Source organism: Cryptomeria japonica, chromosome 1, assembly GCF_030272615.1.
Source record: "Cryptomeria japonica chromosome 1, Sugi_1.0, whole genome shotgun sequence".
Taxonomy (NCBI): Eukaryota; Viridiplantae; Streptophyta; class Pinopsida; order Cupressales; family Cupressaceae; genus Cryptomeria; species Cryptomeria japonica.
In genome coordinates, this window is record NC_081405.1 from 225,252,081 (window position 1) to 225,271,633 (window position 19,553).

Consider the following 19,553-nt stretch of genomic DNA (forward strand, 5'->3'; position numbering starts at 1 on the left):
GTAGAAAAGATTAATGAATTAATTAAATAAATAAAAATTTATTTAATTAATAGAAGAAGTGGGATCAATTAAATAAATAAGATATTTATTTAATTTGGGAAAAGAGTAATTTAAATAAATAAATGTATTTATTTAAATGAGAAATAAGGCTAGAAGAGGATAAATGAATTAATTAAATAAATAAAATATTTATTTAATTAGACTGGACAATTTAGGTGTCTACACTTACAACCCCACAGTTAGTCTTACAAATTCCTTGGATGGTCCAATTTTGGTCGTCATGGATCAAAATTTTAAATTAGAGAAGGATAGGGATAGTATAATAAAGAGATAAAATGAGCTCCAAAATCTCATTGGTCCCTAGTTAGATAATTAGTTATTTCATAAGACTGAGTGTATTTCTAATCTCCAAGAGGAGGTTCCCAATACATTAGAAGAAATTGAGTATTATGTCTGTCTCTTAAATGGATTTACCTCCATTTGTGACTCCCTTAAGCAAGGATGGGATACCTACTTTTCATTTTTGAAGTCTATGTATACAAATATTTTGAAACTTGTATAGAACTGACTTATGTTTATAACTATACTGAATTCTTTGTGGGCACCTACATTGTCATTGATGTCAAACGGGGAGGAATAAAGTGAAAAATGTATATAACTTTTTGAGGGAGTATTGTATATCAGATTCATATTTATGTATAGGTTAAGGGGTCATGCAGATTCAGATGTTATTCCATCATTTTTCACATGAGTGTTGTCACCAATGCCAAAGGGGGAGATTGTTAGAAATTGACACTCATCCGGTAAGAGTTAATGACATTTGAGGTTGTCATTGATGGCAACTCATGGAAACTCATTTCCAAGTGTTAATATTCTCTATTGAGAATTCATTCTTTTATCACTTTGCTTTGTTGTGTTAACCAACACTCATTGTACTTAACCGGTATTCACTTTGCTTTAGAAGAGACTAAGTCTTGATCCCGGTAACATGTATTTGGAACCCAGTAATGGATAGGACCTGACTAAGGGATCTTGCAGCCCTGATTAGTTCTTTCATAGAATTTATGGTAACGTGTGAAGGCCGACATGATTATTGGGATTATATTTAAAATTCATTATGATCTGACTGTTAGTATTAACAAGTGACTTAGAGGGGGGGTGAATTAGTCAACAAAACACTTTTAACCAGTTTTCCCAAACTTCCACAGACCAGTCTGTTGAAAACTAAACCAATGATTCAAAAAATTTTATAATATATAAAAGAAATAATGATGAAAGAAAGAGACATGCATGCATAATATGTTCAACACATAACACAAGATGTATACATGGAAACCCTCGGTGAGAGGGAGAAAACCACAGTGGGAGAACCCACAATCCTTTACTACAGATAAATGATTTACCCTATTAGGAGCTTACAACTTGTTCTTTCTAAGAACATAAACCTGCTCGGAGTGGATGGTGTCCAGTTAAGAATACCATAGAACCTATTAAAGTTCACCTTGCTAGAGTATTTTACAACTTCATATCTGAAGTGACTAGAACACAACAAAGATAATTGATCTCTCAGATGTCACTACCTCTATCTCATAGATCCGCTTTGTGTGCTCTATTCTGCTGATCAGTGTAGGCTTCACCAATTCATAACTCTAACTATTGCACTATGTTATGTTCACCCTTTCTGTTCACTCAGATCACTTTTACATTCTCCAACTTCGTAATAATCATGAAAGGTGTGAAAATATTACTTTCATTCTAGCGCCAACTTTCCCTCCAAAAATCAAATTCAAAAATCTGTTGTCGTGCCCCAGATTGCTCTCCAAAAATCATTCAAGGAATAGCGGTCAAGACAATCGTTCATGCCGAAAAGCTTGTCGGTTGAATAGGAAAGACTCTTGATTCTGTTATCACTATTTAAAATTGGATATTCTTGTTCCATAGCTGGCTAGAAGTCTGCAAAAATTGTGTCTGATATGGCTTTGTTGCCTTTCTTTTTCTTGGGTCAAAAGAGGGTTTAAGGTTTTTGAGTTCTAAGCCTTCCTATGTTTGAAAAACCCTTATGTTCTATTTTTGCATTACTTTTACCACTTAGAGAAGGGTCGGCCTATCATGAAAAGTGTCCCCCCCATTAGTTATTTCCCTAGGCAGTCCCTTAATATTTTAAATCTTTGCACTTGTACCTTTATCTTGTATTAATGTTTGTCAGGGCCCTTAATTATGGTGCAACTCATTGTTAATCTTGTGGTTGTCATTGTTTCGCTAGGCAAAGATGCTAGCAAGTTAATGTTTGCAAAGTAGTGAAAAGGTTGGGCGAGCCCGACTAGATGGATTGATCGTCAAATAAAAGGACTGCATATTATTTTAAATCCAACGACTCGTGTTGATATGCTAGCCCAAGATGCACATGATATAAGTTCTGTGAAACAACGAAAGAATTGGCAGGTCCTAGAGGAGAGCAACTTCTTTCGTTAAAAGATGATCGGTTTAGAAAAAGATTAATGACTCACATTGATTCATGGCTAGAAGATGCATGTGTTCTACCTTTCACGAAGTAGCAAAAAGGTGGTGGGTCCTGACAAGGTGGTCATAGCAAGGGTAACCGACGAGCAAGTTCCTGAGATCCAACGGATATCGCTGCTTCATGAAGATAAGTAACTTGAGTTTTAAGTTCTACGAAATGGTGAAAGGGGCCAGTGGGCCCAAAGGACAGGTAGGTCATAAAGTTAAAGGCCGATTAAGTATGTTTTAATCAAACGGTTGTCATGGATTCATGGCAGCAAGCCAAATGGAGATTAGTGTTCACGAAATAGCGAAATGATGTGGCAATCACATGAAGGCATGACATGGAAGGACAGGTGGTTTGTTCTATGGAGTGTAATGGTGACCTGTCAAGTGTGCATGGTTCTGAAGGGTATTTGAGGGCCCACCTTGGTTCAATTGATAGTTATGTGGAGAATAGTGAAGTAAAGCACGTGGCGGTTTCAGAATGGAACTCGATGGAACTTCCTGAGCAAATGGTCGACTGCCACATGGCATTTGTTAACCAATGATGAGATAAAGGGCCCACTTGAAAGGTCTAAAGCATGTTAAAAGTTGTTCATCTCATGGTCGATCCAATGGTTGTCGTTGTCCTATAGCCCAAAAATGTCTGCAGGTTAGTCTCTACGAAATGGCAAAAACCATTAGTCATGAAGGTGATGTGTAGTTAGTTAATAAGACTGATGGTCATTGTTGGAGATAAAGACCAGGTAGGTAGATCATGATCTAATGGTTGACGTTGCTTTGTGAAGGAAAATTGCATAATTTTTAAGGCCCGTGAAATAGCGAAAAGAAGGTAGTGCCCATCACTAACACAGAAAGACCGGATGGAATAAAAGCAGTGCAAGTTCCCATGATCTAGTAGTTGTCATTGTTTTGTGAAAGAAAGGTGCAGAGGTTTTAAGCTCTGTGAAATAGAAAAAACAACAAAACAAAGGAAATACTGAGAGAATTTATGACCTATTGCAGCCCATTTTTTAATTTGATTTGTGAATTCAATTCTAAGCTGATGGCTGAAGCATGTGGGATTGATTTCTAAAATTCAATGCCAACTTGCCATATTAGAATCCACGTCAACTTGAATGTTGGCATCATTTCAATGAAGTATGTTGTAGAGAAATTGGTGTGGAGCGGTTTTTCTTTAGGCGAATAATAGATTTCTGTGTTTTTTCTTGCTAATTTTGGTCTAAATTCGATCATAGCTATGTAAATTGTTTCATTAGAGGTCTGTGCAAGTATTAATTGATATAAGTTGCATTATCAAGATGCCACCAAGAATAGAGTTGAAAGGAAAAGTGAATTAGTAGGATAGAAATATTTGTGATGATTTTTTGGAATAGTTAACCATGTCTAGCAATGTCGGGGCCAAGGCCAAAGAATTGGTACCAAAGAACCCTCCTCTGAGAATTGGGGATGGCCTATATGCTAAATTTAATTGGTTAAGGGATCCAGAAATAGGGATGTCAGGTTTAGGACTATTCAAAGTAGGTTTTAGTCAGAGACATTCCCTTGCCCCTTTAAATAGCATATGGGAATTGGATGTGGGGAAGCTTATAGTTCTTGGTGTGTTCATGGATGTAGATTTGTTGACCCTAATTGCACAAAATTATGACCCTATAGCTAGATGAATCAGGAATGTGAAGGGATCAGCGCTGATTGAAATTAAAGATAATGAATTCAAAAATGTGTTTAAGCTTAGTGAGGCTTCAAATTTGTTAGAGCCTATTGACTTTGAGTCATTAGCCCAGGTCTATAATGCACAAAGGGATCATCTTAGAGGTGGCCCATTGAAAGAATTCTTTGTTAAGATAGGAGGGTTAATAGTTGTAGGCCCCAGTACAATGGAACCTTTCTCCTTGAATCTATTTACTCTAAGAGCTAAGGGTATGTATTGGGCATTGTGTCAGATTTTGTGAGAAGATGCTGAGAAAAAGATGCCAACCCATTACATACTAATGATTGCACAAATTCTAAACCCCTCTCTGGCAATAACATTTAATTATGCATCACACCTTACTAATGCAATTCATGTAGGGCTAGTAGGGATAAAAAATGGTAAGGTGGATAGGCCATTTGGATGGTACTCCCTTTTAATGCGCATGTTTTTGTTCAAGGGTGCTGACTAGTTTTCTAAGGAAATGGATTTGGTTAAGGTAAAAGATAACGAAGAGATTCTTGTTCAACTTTGGAGCATTGTTTTATCTAGGGAGAGGATGCTAGTTATCTAAAGTTTGATAGATGCTTTGCATCTAAAATTAGGATTCTTCTATGCACAGAAAACCCTAGGATTCCTAAGGCTCTCTTGGAATTCCTCAGGCCTAAAGAGTTTGCTCAGGGTATTAAGATTGTTCACAATTAGGGAGATATGTATTTGTACCCTTTTTCTACCATTTTCAGAGTGTATTGTTTTAGAGGTAGCCCCTATCTATTGCCCTATTAGGTCCTATTGAAGATAGTGATTGTAGAAGTCTTCAGGCAAATTGGAGGTGTACAAGAGTCAGAGCTGACAAATAGGGGTAAAGGGACCATCTCCCCAACCATTACTATGGCCCATCATTTTGAAATCACTAAAGGTGGTTGGAAATATTTTGAAGAATTTTTTAAGCCATATAGGTTGTCAACTATAGTTTCAAGATGTGCAGACCCTGAGCACTTTTTCAATGACATGTTTAGAAAGAGGGTAGTGTGTAAAGGTAGGCCTCACCAATTTCAGTTCTCTAAAGATTTAATTAGCAATTAATTCACTTTAGATGAGAAGGAACTCAGGGAGGAGAAGTGGGTTGTATATAAAAGGGCTCTTGACTTTATTCATGAATTTGACAGTAGTAATGACCCTCTTTCTAGCTTTAACCCTTTTGAGGAGAAAGTCAAATTCTTGATTCTTTATTTTGAACACCTCATGCAAACCTTGAAAGAAAAAAGGGAGGCTATAATGCAAAATGATCCTGATGGGGTTTAAATGGTTCTAGGTAAGCCTGTTTTTTCTAAGGCTATCCCACCTGGTGATTATGTGATGCATAAGAAATTAAAGTACAATGTGATGATGCCAGTGACTGGTGAGCCTTCCACTTCAATAGGGAAAAGAGAAATTGAAGATGTCATTAACATCCAAGATTTCCCTAAAAGGAAAAGAGTGGGGAAGGAAGTTGAAACTGGTGAACCTAAGTATTCTCCATCTTAGTCCCCTATCCACATAGGAGATGAGCAAGTGGTGGGTGAATAGTTGTTATAGTTAGGGAGTCTCAAGGAGATTGCCTGCACATATGAGGGGACCCAATAGGGGATGCAAGAAGAGCCACCTAGTGCTAAAATGAACTTGACTGATGGTGAGCTAAAGGACCTCGAGTTAGACCTTACTGTTAAGCAAGCCAGTGAGATTTTCCTAGCTAATAGTAATACTGTTACAATAGGAGATTTCATGCAATTTATGTGGAAGCAAAATATGGAACAATTCAAATCCAAATGTGAGCAAAGGAAGAGTGAACAGCCTCACAAAGATGTAACTCAGGTGGAAGAAGAGGTGAAGCAAGAGATGATTGAAGAGTTTAAGACTATTACTTCTGAGAAGGGAAGAGAGATGGTGTCTAAGGTTGGTGTTTTGATCCTCCATGAATGGGATATAGCTGATGCTCTGGTTCTTGAAGCGGTAAGGAAGGAAACCAAACCCATGGAAGGAATGACCTTTAGCATGGATAATGCTTCTCTAGCCATGTGGTCACTGAAGAAGGATGAGAATAAAAGGAGGAAAGATGTATCAAATTCAAGTCTCCTAGGAGGCATGATTGTAAAAAGAGTCCAAGATACAACGGTGGTGGAAGCTATAAGCATAGTCTTGGAAACTGCAAAGTTCCATGTGGCAGTAGAAGAAAAGGAGACCAAAGAAAAGGTTAATCTCCAATTAAAATTGGAAACCATCTTAAAGGTTTACAATGAGGCCAAAGAAGGAATAGCCAATAGGGACAGTATTAATGCTAAACTTCAAAGTCAGTTGGTAGGTCAACACCATCCAAGTGAATCCTCTACTCTCATGATAGCCTCCTCTCCAGCAAGACCTCCACCTACTAGTCCCATTACAGAATATTCCCCCTCTCCTATGCCTTCTAGTTTCCAATCAACTGAAACTATCCAACATGAGTTGGAAAAGTTGAAACAAGCTCAAGCCTTGTTTGCAAGCAAGTATGAAGAAAAGGTAAAAGCCACAATTTTGAAATTCGATGATTCGGTCAAGGCCTCTGTTGCACACATTTATATGAAAAGAATCCTAAGTAGTCTGATTAAATTAAGAGAGGATGAAACCACCTTGGAACCAATCCTTAATAAGTGGATGCCTAGAGGTAAGGAATTATAACTCATGTGTTCATCCCATGTAGATGCAGAGGAAAATGACAATCTTAGGTCCACTAGTGAGTTTATAAAAGAAATGAATATACTCTCAGAGGAAAGGGCAGGTGTAAAAAGAAAAGCCTAACTATATAGAAAAGAATATTCAGAGCACAAATATGAACTATTTCCAAGGGGTTTTGTCGGTCCAATTCAGTTAAAAGAGGAGAAGACATGGCTAGAAGAGCTAGACCACAAATTTTCCCAAAGAGTTAATGAAATCATTAACACTGATAACACATCCTAATTTGTCCAGACAATTGAAGAGATTAAAAAGGTGAAATCACATTATGGTTTCATAGAAACAAAAATTGGGTAATTAAGGGTCACTTGGAAAAGGCTAGAAGGGATGAAACAAAAAACTATTAGCTTTGCTTGGACAAGTGATGACGCGTTCCAGGAGTGGAAGGACAAATATATTAGACAAGAAGAAGATACTCCAAAGCAAATAGAAAAGGTTGCAATAGAACAACAAATGAAAGAGGTCGTTGATATTGAAAAAGACTTGTAACTATTTCTTGGAGAGTATCACAGTTTGTAACAAACTTTTTTAGGATTTTCCAAAGTTTGTACGCATCCATATTGTTATAAATGGATACCAGGACTAGTAAGAAAGGGGATCACAAGAATTTTGTAAAGAAACTCTTGCAAAATATACTTAAGTTTTTTTCTGGTTTCAAGGAGATGACTCTGGATGATGTAATATTTTTAAGAATGAATATGAATATATAAATATAAGTTTCAAGCCTAAAATTTCTTTATCTTCTAGTGTGCATTCTATAATTTGCTAGTTTCATTTGAATAATCTAGGATTGTTTGAATGAGAATGGATTGTAAGGTAATCTAATAGACATTATTTTTGGCTTTCTTCTTTAAGTGAGGGATAAAATGTGTAAGGAATATTTCTGTCAGCAAATCTATTGTCTGTTGCCATGAATCTAATGAGTTATTTTAGTTAAATGGGAAAGGATCTATGTATATGTTAGGCATGTATGAGGTTCACAAAAGCTGAGATGATGAGGCATATTGGAATGTTCAGTTGTTGAAAATTATTTCTTAATTTAGGTGACTCTATGGCTTGGATAAGGCACTAGTACTTGTTGTGGGATTCTTTCTAATTTTCTTGAAGATCAATACTGAAGAATTATATAAATTTTTATTCAAATATTTCAGTTTATGTTGAGGTGATGAAATCCACTAGTTTTTGACACTAGTCTACTGTGGACTCATTTGAAAGTGTGAAAGTATTCAGAGAAGGTATACCCACCTAAACTTTGGATAAGTTCAAAGTGTAGAAGGTTGTCAAAACCTTGTTATATGTTACTTTAAGGTTCTTTTTTCCTTGATCTCTTCATATGCAGACAAAGTTATTCATTTCGTTACAAGGGATAAGAAGGAAATTAGAATTTGAGACTAAGAAAAGTGGGGACTCTGCTTGGGAGAGTCATAGTGCATATCTATGTTACAGATTGGTTCTTGAATTGGTTCAAAAGTTGTTTCGGATATCTGTGTTGTGAAAACTAGCCTAATCTCTGATTTGTGTTGTCTCTCTTTTTGAAAATCTTCGTGATTATTGTTTAAAAAAATCAGCAAGTATTTTGTTTAGAGCTTGTTTTCCTATTTCCCACAGTCTTTGTGGGTGGTGACTCTAACAAGCATAAATAGTTCTTTTAAATAAGTGAAACTTTTTAAAGAAAACAAGCATAATACAATGAGGAAGGAACACCAGGTCTTTCATGAAGAAACATCCTCATGAGACATTGCAAGAGGGACTACCTAAACAGTCACAGAGAGGTCAGAAAAGATTAGTTGTACATGAGCCATCTAATGTTGCTTGGGTACATAAGAGAATCAATATGGGTAAGTCATCTGAGAGACCCATCTATGCAAATTCAAATTCTTCTTCCCGCGAATCTGAGCATGACATTTTAGGTTTCCATTCTGGTTTGTTTGGGAATATTGATGATGTCCAAGTTTCAAATCAGGGGATCTCCCATGTTAGTTTTTATGGGAAAGACAGAAGTAGTTCAAACATTAAGAGAGATTTTGTACCTAGGACAATTGATGGAAACATCAGTTTAATTGATATTGACCAATTCAATATGTCAGACTCTGAAGAAATCTTCCCTAAGGAAGATAAGGTATCCCAAGAAATTGAAGTCTTGAATAGAAGAGTCCATCATTTAATTTCCCTAAGAACACAAAAGGAAGCAGATAAAGAGTGAGAGGTGAAAGACAAACTGATGGAGAGAGATAGGCTTCTAAGACAAATTGTTGACCTTGAGCTATTTACCCAAGAAAAGGCCAAGAGTGAGGATGAAGGTCTAGTGATTAAAGAAATCCTAGTTCCCAAGACCAAACCTGCATACAAGTCAGTAGTACAACCAAGTAGAGAAGTCCTTAGTTTCCCACAACCTGTTAGAAATAATGTTGACAAAGGAAAGCACAAATGCATGGAAGGTGGGTCTAGATCTAAGACTACAGTGGAGATCTCTCACATGCTATCAGCACATGAAAGAGAGATGGAAAGGATGAGGACAGAGAAAGAAGATTTGCAAATGAAATTGGAAAAAGATTAATTAGAAGTAGTCAACCAAGAAGTTAAGAGAAAGATTAGCTATCTGAAGGCTCCTCCTATCATGTTTCCCTCGGTAGATCTAAATAAACATGTTCCTCAGCAAGCTTCACTCCCCCTAGTTAAAATTTAGCCAACCTTGCCTACTAGCACTGCCACAGCCAATCAAGCCCCTATTACTAACCAAGGTAACCAGATCTCTCTGACTCAAAGCCTCAATGTAAGAATGAACATGGGAAATAACCTTTCTACTAACCAATTCCAAAGAAGACCTATTAATCTAGAACTTTATAGGCAACTCTTTTTTGATGGAATCTCAGGGTACCCTAACCATGTTCCTACAGAATTGAGGGATAGACTTCACAAATTTGCTAGGAATAATGAAATCAATACAAAAGAGCAGTTAAAATCTTTTGGTGACTTGATCAGTGATTATGAAATTGTAGATGAAAATGTCATCAAGAAATTGTTTGTACAGTCTTTAGTAGAAGATGCAAGGGACTGGTACAAAGGTCTCCCAATGAGTAGCATTGGATCTTGGGAAGATTTTAAAAATTGCTTTGACGAACAATATGGTGACAAGACTAATGTGAGCTTTATGCTCAATGAGTTCAACAATATTAGAAAGTTTGACAATGAAATTGTCACAGATTTTAATTCCAGATTTCAGAAAGCAATGCATAGGCTATACTAGGTAATGAGGTTAGATGAAAATATGTGCCTAAATACTTATTACAATGCCTTTGATTCCAAAATGGCTTATATTCTAAAGGATAAAAATCTGCATAGTCTGAGAGATGCATTTATAATTTCCATCAATGTACAGAACAATAGAAAATCATCTAGGAAAACAGGGAGAAGAACTGATGGTAGGCTGTGGCAAGAATCAAAACAACAACCTAATAAAGTTGCTAAAGAAGAAGACAAAATGGAGAAATTAATGACTGCCATGAAAGATCTTACTGCCAAGGTGAGTAAAAATAATAAACCTCATTAAAATTGGCAAGAGAGGCCTCCTAGGTTGCATGACATGCCTTAAAACACTACTTAGAAGGATGGTAAGCCTCAAAATGAGAAGCCAAAAAATATTCACAACCGAGATACCCCAAATCCTTTAAAAGGAGGAAATGTTCATAACATGGAGAATACTCCTTGGTGCATGGCTTGTGATGGACCACATTCTCCTCATCAATGTGTTGTAGCTCAAGCCCTTGAAGAATCCATGAGACAAGAGGCTAAGCCTGATATAAATATGTTTGAAACTATCATAGAAAGTGATGATGAGTCATTACAAAGTGAACTTAGTGAATGTGATGTGCTAAATAGTAAGAGGTCTTATCAAGGATAGTTAACACTTGATTGGCATCCCACTTTGAATGTGGTAACAATTGAAGATGAAGAAGTTCATCTCAGAAGGCCTAGTGATGAAGAAGTAAGAAACCTCACTAAAGCTGCCATAGCTAAAGCCAAGCACAATTACAATTTGAGAAGTACTAAGAAGGATGGTGATCAAGGTGAACTTGGCTCGATGTTTATAAAACAAGTATCCTAGAAGAAAGCAACAAGTAATACCACCCTGCCTCAAGATGGTCAAGAAAATAAGAACCAAGTTAAAGAGGTAGCCAAAGGTGTGGATGATAAAGCTACTAGTGATATACAAGGAACCGCCACAATGAAGAAGGCAAGTCAGCCTAAGACATAGAAAGTTAAGGCTAATACTGAGTTCATCAATAATTCCACATTTGATATGACTTGGGCTCTTACCCAAATGAAGGTCACTGTCCCATTGATAGAATTATTGAAAATAAAGGAACATAGAGAAGCTGCTCTATCTTTATTTTAAAAGATATCTGACAGTAACATAGCTTTACCTTCCAGTTCAACTAAGGATGAAAAGGATCAGGAGCTGCAAACCCTAGAGGTATATGTTAGAACAACTATTACACAATAACCCTCATAGGTTGATCCTTTCTATGTTACTTTGTTAGTAAATAACCGGTTAATTAAAAACTATATGATAGATTCTGGTGCAGCTGCAAATGTAATGCCTTATGGTGTCATGAAAGAATTAGGATTATCAGTGAGTACAGTGTATGGGAAGTGTTATGCTATGGATAACAAAGAAGTGCTAGTGATAGGTACAATAAAAGATGTTGAAGTAAAAATAGCAGCATTCCCTAAAGCAACATACAAGATGGATGTCATTGTAACTGACACCAAACCTCATTATGGCATGTTGTTATCTAGAAAGTGGGCTACAGCAGTGGGTGGAAATGTTTAGTTGGATCTATCATATGCTACTATCCCAATTAATGGAAGCCAAGTCAAATTGTATAGAGAACCATGTGCCCCTAAGGTAATTGAGAAAGTAGATCCTAGTATGCTCAACTGTACGATTGATGTGGATCTTGACAATTTTAGATTACAACCAATTTTACCTCAATTGAAGAATACTGACTCTATTGTGACTGAATTGGAATCTCATCAGCATGGTTTGTGGCACATGTATTTTGATGGAGCTTTCTCTAAAGAAGGATTTGGAGTAGGAGTTCTTTTTGTGTCCCCTTCAGGTATAAACTTCAGGTATTCCTTCTTGTTAGCCTTTGAGTGTACAAATAATACTGTTGAATATGAAGCCTTGTTATTAGGGCTTGAAGTTGCAAAAAGGCATGGGATTTAATTGTTAAGAGTGCTAGGAGATTCAGAATTGGTTGTTTCTCAAGTTAGAGCTAGGTATGCATCTAAGAATGATAGACTGAAAAGATACAAGCATGTAGTATGGGATGTGATTAAGCATTTTAGTGCATTCTCTATAAAATAGATAGAAAGATCTAAAAATATCATGGCGGATTTCTTAGAAAATGTTGCATTAAAGAATGATGATGCAACACTAACCGGTATATCCATAGTTGAGATAAAAGCTAGGCCTGCCATTCCTGACAATATATATAATTAGCAAATGTTTGCAGATGATGAAGATATTCTTAGGTTTATAAAATGCATTGATGACTATGATGGACAAAAAATTGATTGCAATGCCTTGGTGGAAGTGTTTGACAATAGAGAAACTGTGTTTGGAAATGACCTAGTTTAGTTGGAAACTAATGAAATACCTAAAGGGCTGGTAGAACTCGAAGGTATGTTTAGTTACAGTGACAGTCATCTGCACCAGCAATCAACTACTAAGCTAGATGAACTAGAGGAAGTAAACTTGGGGATAGAATCATCCCCTAAGTTGGTATATATTGGAAAAAAATTTCCTCCTCATGTCAGAGTAAACCTTATTAATTTATTAAAGAAATATAAGCATGTCTTTTCTTGGTCTTATGAAGATCTGAAGGCATATATACAGGATCTGTTTCAGCATGAAGTCCCTTTTCTTCCAAATGCTAAGCCTTTTACACAAAAATAAAGACCTATCAACCCCCTGTTGGAATCTAAAATGCTGCAAGAATTAACTAAGTTAAGAGAAGGGGGAATTATTTAGCCTATAAGGCATTCATCATGGGTCTCAAATTTGGTCGTGGTTAGAAAGAAGAATGGGGACATAAGACTCTGTGTTGATTTTAGGAATCTAAATGTTGCTTCCTTGAAACATAATTACTCTTCTCCTAATATGGAAGCAATGTTGCAAAGAGTGACTGGTTGTGACCTATTGTCTATGATGGATGGGCTCTCAGGGTATAACTAGGTGATAGTAAAAGAATCTGAACAATTTAAAACTGCTTTCACCACCCCTTGGGGAGCATACGTGTATGTTAGAATGCCTTTTGGTTTGAAAAATGTTGGAGCTACATTTAAGAGGGCAATGGATGTAGCTTTGAAGGAATTCATCAATATTATCATGGTAGTATATCAAGATGACTTGACATGATTCTCCAAAAGGGCAGATGACCATCATGGACACTTAGAACAGGTTTTGAATAAAGCTCTGTAATTTGGAGTATCCTTAAATCCTAAAAAAGTGTCATTTTACTATTACTGAAGGGAAGTTGCTAGGGCATATTGTCTCCAAAGAAGGAGTAAGAATAGACCCTGAAAGAATTGAGGCTATAAAAAATGTGCTTGAGCCAAAGAATGTTAAAGGTATCCAATCTTTCTTGGGCAAAGTAAATTTTGTTAGAATATTTATTGCAAATTTTGTAGAGATAGTTAAGCCCATTGTTAAACTACTTAAAAGGGATACAAAGTTCTCCTGGAACCAAGAAGCTTCAAAGGATTTTGATAAAATCAAAAGGGCTATTCAGGAAGTACTAGTGTTGAAGTCCCCTGACTATAGTAAGCCTTTCTCTTTGTTTTCTTTAGCTTCATATCACACAGTGGCTACAGTTCTTTTACAAAAGGATAATGAAGGATATGAACATCCTATAACTTTTTATAGAAAATATTTATAGGCTACAAAGTTAAAGTATGAAATTATGGAGAAGCAAGCATATGCTTTGGTCAAGGTTGTTAAAGCTTTTAGGCCATATCTTGTAAATGCATGAGTAATTTCTTATGTCCCACATGTGGATGTCAAAGATATTTTATCCTAGTCTGAGGTCACAGGTAAGAGATGCAGATGGATAACTAGAATCAAGGAGTTTGATTTAGAAATTAAGATCACTAAATTGGTGAGAGGTTTAGGCCTTGCTAAGCTTATGGCTGAATCAAACCTTCTTGATGTTGAAGTTAAGAATATCCTAGTCACCAGTATTGAGGCACAACCTTGGTACTCAAAAATAGTATATTTTTTAAGAGATGCAACATTTTTAGAAGGAATGACCCATAACCAGAGAACAACTCTAAAGTTGAAGTCACAAAAATATGTCCTCATTCAGGGTGATCTGTTTTGGCATAATAGAGATGGGGCATTGCTAATATGTTTGGATAAATCCCAGGCTAAGAGAGTGTTAACTAAAATGCATGATGGAGTGTGTGGAGGTTACTACTCTACCAAGACAACTGTTGGTAAGATAGTTTGGGCTGGATATTATTGGCCTACTTTGTTTAAAGATGCCCATGAACATGTCTAGAGATGTGACTCATGCCAAAAGTTTTCATCAAAATTGAAGTATAAGGGAGCTTTACCCCTCAACCCAGTCATAGTAGAAGCCCCTTTTGTCCAATGGGGCATTGATTTTATTGGAGAAATCATTGAGAAATCAGGAAGAGGTCATAGGTGGATTAGAGTAGCTATTGATTATTTTACCAAATGGATTGAAGCTATACCCACTAGGAGAGCCACAAGTAAGGTTGTTATTGAATTCCTAATGGATAATGTCATAACCAGATTTGGAGTCCCTATAAAACTAGTGATGGATAATGCCATGAGCTTTAGGTCAGAAGAGTTTGTTGAATTTTGCTGCAGCCATGGAATAGTTATGTCCTACTCTTTGACTTATCATCCTCAGGGTAATGGACAAGCTAAATCAAGTAATAAGAACCTCTTGAACATTATTAAGAAGATCCTATAAGAAAATAAAAGGTCTTGGGACCAAAAGTTAAAATTAGCTTTATGGGGTGACAGGGTTACTGTCAAGAAAGCAATTGGGGTTTCACCTTTTGAATTAGTTTATGGCACACAATCTAGGGTGCCAGTCAATAATCTTCTTCTAGTGTATAATTTCTTGCAAGTTGAAGACATGGAGTTATCTCACAAGAGGAATTTGAAGATCTAATTGCAATCCAAATATCTATTTGACAAAAGAACCTTGTTGAGAAAGTTTCAAATTGGTGATATGGTTCTTCAATGGAATGTGAAAGGACAAGGTAAGGGAAAACACAAAAAAACTGAGTCGCTATGGACTGTCATTTGTGATCTTAATGGAAAGGATTCATATTTTTTGCATAATATGAATGGTGAGGTACAAGAATTTCCAATGCATGGACAATTCCTAAAACATTACTTCTCTTAATTTCCATGCATAGTAGATCCATGTCTATACATATTTAGGTGTGCTTTTGTTGTTGTTTTTTACGCTTGTGTTTTGTCTATTCTCCAGAGAGTTTCTGAATTCTTGTGTTGATCTTGCAATCAACCATCCCTAGTCAGAGCCATTGTTATCACTATTGAAAATTGGATATTCTTGTTCCATAGTTGGCTAGAAGTCTACAAAAAATGTGTCTAATATGGCTTTGTTGCCTCTTTTTTTCTTGGGTCAAAAGAGGGTTTAAGGTTATTGAGTTCTAAACCTTACCATGTTTGAAAAACCCTTATGTTCTGTTTTTGCATTACTTTTACCACTTAGAGAAGGGTCGGTCTATCATGAAAAGTGTCCCCCCCATTAGCTATTTCCCTAGGCGGTCCCTTAATATTTTAAATCTATGTGCCTCTACCTTTATCTTGTCTTAATGTTTGTTGGGGCCCTTAATTATGGTGCAACTCATTGTTAATCTTGTGATTGTTGTTGTTTCGCTAGGAAAACATGCTAGCAAATTAATGTTCGTGAAGTAGCAAAAAGGCTAGGTAGGCCCGACCAGATGGATTGACCATCAGATAAAAGGACAGCATCTTGTTTTAAATCCAACAGCTCGCATTGATTCGCTATCCCAAGATGCATGTGATATAAGTTTTGCGAAATAGTGAAAGACTTGGCAGGTCCCAGAGGTGAGCAGATTCTTTGGTTAAAGGATGATCAGTTTAGAAAAAGCTAAAGGGCTCGCATTGTTTTGTGGCTAGAAGATGCATGCATTCTATCTTTCACTAAGTAGCGAAAAGGTGGTGGGCCCAGGCGAGGTGGTCATAGCAAGGGTAACTGACGAGCAAGTTCTTGAGATCCAACATATATTGCTGCTTTGCAAAGATAAGTAGCTTGAGTTTTAAGTTTTGAGAAATAGTGAAAGGGGTTGGTCGGCCCAAGGATAGAGAGGTCATAATGTTAAAGGCTGATTAAGTATGTTTTAATCAGATGGTTGTCATGGATTCATGGCTACAAGCCAAATGAAGATTAGTTTTTGTGAAATAGCAAAATGATGTGGCAGTCACATGAAGGCATGACATGGCAGGACAGGTGGTTTGTTTAGTGGAGTGTAATGGTGACCTATCAAGTGCACATGGCTCTGAAGGGTAGTTGATGGCCCACCTTGGTTCAACCAGCAAATATGTGGAGAATAGTGAAGTAAAGCACGTGGTGGTTTCAGAATGGAACCCCATGGAACTTCCTGAGCAAATGGTCGACTGCCACGTGGTGTTTGTTAATGGGTGATGAGATAAAATAAGTGATCTTTGAGATAAAGGGCCCACTTGAAAGGTTTAAAGCATGTTAAAAGGTGTTCATCTCGTGGTCGATCCAATAGTTGTCATTTTTTTGTAGCCCGAAGATGCCTACAGCTTAGTCTCTGCAAAATGGTGAAAATCGTTAGCCGTCAAAGTGATGCACGATTAGTAATAAGATTGATGATCATTGTTGGAGATAAAGACTGGGCATGTAGATCACAATATAATGGCCGACATTGCTTTGCGAAGGAAAATTGCACAAGTTTTAAGGCCCGCGAAATAGCGAAAAGAAGGTAGGGCCTGTCACTGACACAGAAAGACTAGATGGAATAAAAGAAATTCAAGTTCCCGTGATCCAGTGGTTGTCATTGTTTCACGAAAGAAAAGTGCGGAGGTTTTAAACTCTACGAAATAGAAAAAACAATGAAAGAGAGAGGAAATACTCAGAGAAATTATAATCTATTGGAGCCCATTTTTGAATTTGATTTGTGAATTGAATTCTGAGGTGATGGCCGAAGCATGCGGGATTAATTTTTAAAATTCAATGCCAACTTTTCGTATTAGAGTCCACATCAACTTGAATGTTAGCATCTTTTCAATGAAGTCTGTTGTAGAGCAATTGGTGCGGAGTGGTTTTTCTTCAGGTGAATAACAAGTTTTTGTGCTTTTTCTTGCTAATTCTGGTTTGAATTTGACCATTGCTATGTGAATTGTTTCAATAGAGGTCTGTGCAAGTCTCAATTGATATAAGTTGCATTATCAAGACGACACCAAGAAGGGAGTTGACAGGAAAAGTGAATTACTAGGATAGAAATATTTGTGATGATTTTTTGGAACAGTTAATCATGTCTACCAATGCTGCAGCCAAGGCCAAAGAATTGGTACCAAAGAACCCTCGTCTAAGAATTGGAGATGGACTATCTGATAAAGGTAATTGGTTAAGCGATCCAAAAATAAGGATGTCAGGTTTAGCACTATTGAAAGTGGGTTTTGGTCAGAGACATTCCCTTGCCCCTTTAAATAGCATATGAGAATTGGATGTGGGGAAGCTTATAGTTCTTGGTGTGTTCATGGACATAGATTTGTTACCCTGATTGCAAAAAATTATGACCCTATAGCTAGATGTATCAGGAATGTGAAGGGATAAACCCTGATTGAAATTAAAGATAATGAATTAAGAAATGTGTTTAAGCTCAGTGAGGCTTCAAATTTGTTAGAGCCTATCAACTTTGAGTCATTAGCCCAGGTCTTTAATGCACAAAGGGATCATCTTAGAGGTGGCCCATTGAAAGAATTCTTTGTTAAGATATGAGGGTTAATAGTTGTGGGCCCCAGTACAATGGAATCTTTCTCCTTGAATCTATTTACTCTAAGATCTAAGGGTATGTATTTGGCACTGTGTCAGATTTTTTGAGAAGATGCTAAGAAAAAGATGCCAACCCATTACATGTTGATGATTGCACAAATTCTAAACCCCTCTCTGAAAATAACATTTGATTATGCGACATACCTTACTAAAGCAATTCATACAGGGCTAGTAGGGGTAAAAAATGGTAAGGTGGACAGGCTATTTGGATGGTACGCCCTTTTAATGCACATCTTTTTGTTCAAGGGTGCTGACTATTTTGCTAAGGAAATGGATTTGGTTATGGTAAAGATAACGAAGAGATGCTTGTTCAACTTTGGAGCACTATTTTATCTTGGGATAGAGAGGATGCTAGATATCTAAAGTTTGATAGATGCTTTGCATCTAAAATTATGATTGTTCTATGAACAAAATACCCTAGGATTCCTAAGGATCTCTTGGAATTCCTCAGGCCTAAAGAGATTGTTGAGGTTATTAAGATTGTTCACAATTGGGGAGATATGTATTTGTACCCTGTTTCTACCATTTTCAGAGTGTATGGTTTCAGAGTTCCCCCTATCTATTGCCCTATCACTTGCCATTGAAGATAAGGATTGTAGAAGTCTTGAGGCAAATTGGAGGTGTACAAGAGTCAGAGCTGACAAATAAGGGTAAAGGGATGATCTTTCCAACCATTACTATGGCCCATCATTTTGTAATCACTAAAGGTGGCTAGAAATATTTTGAAGAGTTCTTTAAGCCATATAGGTTGTCAACTGTAGTTTCAAGATGTGCAGACCCTGAGGACTTTTTCAATGGCATGTTTAGAAAGAGGGCAGTGTATAAAGGTAGGCCTCACCAATTTCAGTTCCTTGGAGATTTAATTAAGAATTAATTCAATTTAGATGAGGAGGAACTGAGGAAGGAGAAGTGGGTTGCATATAAAAGGGATCTTCACTTTATTCATCAATTTGATAGTAGTTATGACCCTCTATCTAGCTTTAACCCTTTTGAGGAGAAAGTCAAATTCTTGATTCTTTATTTTGAAGACCTCATGCAAACCTTGAAAGAAAAAAGGGAGGCTATAATGCAAAATGATCCTGACAGTGTTAAACTGGTCTTCGGTAAACCTCCTTTTGCTAAGGCTATCCCACCTATGATTATGTGATGCATAAGAAATCAAAGTACAATGTGATGATGCCAGTGACAAGTGAGCTTTCCACTTCAAGAGGGAAAAGAGCAATTGAAGATGTCATTGACATCCAAGATTCCCCTAAAAGGCAAAAAGTGGGGAAGGAAGTTGAAATTGGTGAGCCTTAGTATTCTCCATCTCAATGCCCTATTCACATAGGAGATGAGCAAGCGGTGGCTGAACAATTGTTACAGTTAGGGAGTCTCGGGGAGATTGCCTACACATATGAGGAGACCCAAGAGGGTATGCCAGAAGAGCCACCTAGTGCTCAAATGAACTTAAATGATGGTGAGCTAAAGGGCCTAGAGTTAGACCTTACAGTTAA